The sequence below is a fragment of the Macaca fascicularis genome, chromosome 5 (genome assembly GCF_037993035.2).
Source record: "Macaca fascicularis isolate 582-1 chromosome 5, T2T-MFA8v1.1".
NCBI classification, from domain to species: Eukaryota; Metazoa; Chordata; class Mammalia; order Primates; family Cercopithecidae; genus Macaca; species Macaca fascicularis.
In genome coordinates, this window is record NC_088379.1 from 53787015 (window position 1) to 53791637 (window position 4623).

Sequence of the window (4623 nt, forward strand, 5' to 3'; positions counted from 1 at the left end):
TTTTAATTTGCATTTTCTTAATGGCTAAAAGTGTTGAATGACTTTTATGTATTTATTTGTCATCTGTATATCCTCTTTGGTGAAATATATGTTTAAATATATTGTTCATTTTCTAATTGAATTGTTTCATTTTGGTGCTCATATTATCCTAGATTTTTTGGATTGGAGCTTCTTCAACCTGACTTCTGCATCTTTTGGTCATGCCCCATCATTCTTCGAATACCTCTTACTTTCTGGGACAAGATATTCTAAGTTCATCGATTCCTGACTCACTTTGAATTTAAACATATCTTTAAGAATTCCTAGTTCACTTCAGTGGAGAGTGACATTTAAAACCAAGAAATAAGCATCAGGTATGCCCATTGCTGCTGTGGTTCTCAGGCTATCTAAGTAGACAGAGCTATATATTTGCATATACATGTACACACACACACACACACATATATATATACACACACACACATATATAGATATAAATATATATACTGTGTATACTGTTTTACATATATATACATAACAGTCTCTTTGGTTTTGCTTTTTGAGGTTTCAGTTACCCACAGTCAACTTCAGTCTGAAAATATTAAATAGAAAATTCCAGAAATAACAATTCATATGTTTTAAATTGCACACTGTTTTGAGTAACCTGATGAAGTTGCACACTGCCCTGCACTATCCCTCTCAGGAGGTGACTCATCCCTTTGTCTAGCATATCCACCCTGTATATACTACCCACCTGATGGTCACTCAGTAGCTGTCTCGATTACCAGATCAACTGTCCTGGTATAGGGATCACAGTGCTTGTGTTCAGGGAACCCTTGTTTTATTTTTATTACAGTAAATTGCTGTAATTATTCTATTTCATCATTAGCTGTTAATCTCTTACTATGCTTGATTTATGAATTAAACTTTATCATAGGTATGTATGTACAGGCAAAACAAGTATATACAGGGTTTGGTACTACCCATGGTTTCAGACAACCACTGGGGGACTTGAAACATATTTCCTGCAGATAAGGGGGAAGGACTACTGCACTTGCACATACACTCACATCTATATCTGTAATTATATATATGAATTCACACTTATATCTCCAATTGCAAGCTAGCACCACAGGATTTATTCTAGATTTTTCTATTTCATTATTTACAGCTTTCTTCTCTGATGGTAACTCCCATTATCTATACTATTTTGACTTAATCCCTTGCTATTGTCTGAAAGTTTACATCTCCCCCAAATTCACATGTTGAAACCTAATTTCCAATGTCATAGTATCTGGGCTGGAGCCTTTGGGAGGATATGCAGGTGAAGCCCTCATGAATGGGATTAGTGTCCTTTTAAAAGAGGTCCCAGAGAGTTACCTTGTCCTTTCTGCCATCTGAGGACAAGATGGCTGCCCATGAACCAGGAAGAAGATCCTCATCAGATGTCAAATCTGCTCACATCTTGATCTTGGACTTCCCAGCTTCCAGAACTGTGATAAATAAATTTCTGTTGTTTGCGAGACATATAGTTTATGGTATTTTGTTAGAGCAACCTGAATGGACGAAGGCACTTCCTGAGTGAACCAATTTCTCATCACCACTGTTGCCCTCTCCAACACAAATTCCCTCATTTTGTTTCAGTTCTGACATGAGCACCACCTTGCACTTTCACTCAGGCTCTGGCCCCAGTCATGAGCTGCCTCTTCCTACCCTGGGTGGACATTCTCCTCATCTTGCTTGAATCTCTACCTGTAACTTCAGGCTTTACGTACCTTTTCCCTCCATGTTGAAGCCTTTCCTCTTCTCTCTCAAGCTCTGACATGCTGCACTTGGTTGCCACCTAGGCAACCCACCTGGGCTATGACACACGACGCTGGGTGTCAGTCAGTCAGTCAGTCATTCCTTTGACAAGCTTCTCCCTGTTCTGAAGCTCTCCTTACTCTGCTTGTGTTTACATACTTCAGCTAGGCTCTCTCCCTGACCAGAATTCCTCTTCAAGTGCTTTGGTTCTTATACCCTGTGCTCTGCTGCAACAGCCTTACTCACTCCTCTCATGCTCTGGCATCCTAAGACAGCTTCTGCCTTCCAGTGTTGACTCTCTCTCTCTGTTTATTCTCTGACACCCTGTGTGGGAATGACCGCCTGCATGGAGGGCCATGTTTGGGCTCCAAATACTCCACAGTGAACTTTCCCCCATGCAGAAGTCCTCCTAATTTTTTTTTTTTTTTGAAGTACGGACTTTAATGTTTATTTACAGGACACTGCAAGATATGAAATTCCACATAGAAATAAGAAACCCATTCAGAGGACAAGCTTCATACAGTATGTACAGTTGGAACTGCTCAAATATAGTTTCAGTGTAAAAAGTGCTACAATAAGAAACCACATTTAAAAAGAGTTCTTAGCAGAGAGACAGTAAGACAAAATACAAAATATAGTGCACAACAAATACATACCTCAGCTACATGATCTAAAAGTTAAAGGTTACAGGAGTTCCACACTGAACTTGGAAGGTATAGCCTTCAGAGGTAGTCTCTGTCACACATTTTGATCTTCCTCTTCCTTTACTGAGAAATTCTCCTCAATTAAGCTTAACAAAGCCTTATACACAGACTCATTTTCATGGTTTTGTAGAGCTTCAATGTGTCTAAGCCTCCACATTCTTCAATCATACTAAGTTTCTGTTTCACATAGTTTCTCAGCAGCCTGAAAGATGTTTGAAATGGCATTCAGGATAACCAGAATAATCTTGGTATCTTTGGAAGTTAAGAGGTTCATCAGTGGTGCTATTATGCCACAATGAATGAGGTATATAACCTGTCCAACTGTTCCACCACTGGTATAGCTGGTCACGGCACATACAGCCTCCTTCTGTGTCTTAAAATCTGCCCTGGAGAGAATGTTGTGAGGAATGGGACTAATCCATGATTCACAAATTGCTGTATCTGGTCCTGATGGACAGCTGTGATGTTTGACATTGTCCATGTAACTTCCTTCAGAATGTTAGTTTTGGGGTTGATGAGCAGGCTGGGGAAGACGGCAAGTGCTCCTGCATTGATCACAACCCGAGTCTCTTCATCTGTACCAGTGACAATATTCTTTATGGGTCTTAGTACAGGAGTCACAGTTGGCAATTCAGAAGCTCCTAGAAGCTTCACAAGTTGGGGCACAACTCCTGTTTTCAAGAACATGTCAATTCATTTATTTGGACCATCAGTAAGGTAGGAAGTAGTCCAACACGTATCTGCTAATGCTTCTGGATCATCATGATGCAGGAGCCGAACTAAGGTAGGAAAAATTTGCTCAACAGCATCTAACAGGAACAGGTATCTGTTAATACTTCTGGATCATCATGATGCAGGAGTCGAGCTAAGGTAGGAAAAATTTGATCAAACAGCATCTAACAGGGGTGCAGGATTATTGTAGCAGCAGACAATTGAAAGTGTCCAGGTAAGATGACATAAGTAACCACACACTAAAGATGACATATCGGGAACTGCAAGAAGAACCAAGAGTGGGTCAACTGCACCATACTTAATAACCAAGTCTCGGAAAACTAAACCATCACCTGCAGTGTTTCCTAGAGTCCATACTGCTTGTTCACTGATGTGAGCCTGGGGAGATGCCAACATAGAAATGAATGCTGGGATGGCACCTCCATCTACCACAGCCTTAGTTTATTCTGATGTCCCAGAAGCAATGTTTGTGAGTGCCCAAGCAGATTCAAACTGAATAGGACTACAATCAGTTCTGCCCAAGAAGGACACAGATTTTGGAATCAAACCAGCCCAGATTATGTTGTCTGTGGGGGACTGTTTTTCTCTAGAAAGCAGTTTCACGGCAGCTTGAGTAGCTTGGAGCTGACTTTCCACATTATTGCTTTTTGTGCTGTTGACAATGTCATCAACAGACCAATTTACTGTGCCCTGGTTTTTGAGGTTTTCCTCCAGTAGAGAAGCAGCAGCATCAGGAAATGAGCTTGCATTTCTCCTCCAGCATTTGGTCATCCTTCTTAGCTTTCCTCAGCTTCACATTGATTTCTATTCTGTGACACCTCATTTCTGTGCTGTCTTTTCACTTGTTCTTGAATCTGTTAAGTCAGGCAGCTGGTATATTGGCATTCTCATTGGTAGATATGGTTATGAGACAAAGGAAGGAAAGCTGCAAAGCAGGCCCAGAGTTCCACAGGAAACGATGCAGGGATCGGCGGCTGTGGGGCAGCTGCGCTCAAAGCGTCCACTTCGACTCAGCTCAAAGACAGTGTTGTTTTCCTGATCTTAATTATGGTCAGAAACCTCACCTCCTTCCCACCTCCAGGTAATCGGCTCGCTGGCTTATTTCTCTACTCCTCATGCTGGGCCACCTTCCCAGGTAGACACTTTCTTCACCCTTCTCAGCCTCCAATGCTTCACGCCAGGCTGTCCTTCCCTGCACCATGGGGACACTCTCCTTTCCCTGCTTGGCTTTGGGCACATTGCTTGGACTACTTTACTGTAGCTCTGCTCCACCCTAGCATCCAGTGCTTGGCCCACCTAATGGCTTTTGACCTGAATTGTTCAGTAAGAGAATGGAAGGCAAGAGAAAGAGATAGCATTTGATACCTAGAACACAGTATCAGGGAAATGGGAGTACAATATGAGG

The 4623-nt window shown here is 41.7% G+C and overlaps 1 pseudogene; it reads right to left on the reverse strand.

The window, feature by feature from the left end:
- Positions 1-2129: 2129 nt before the first annotated feature.
- Positions 2130-4335, reverse strand: LOC102140661 (importin subunit alpha-1 pseudogene; annotated as a pseudogene).
- Positions 4336-4623: the final 288 nt, after the last annotated feature.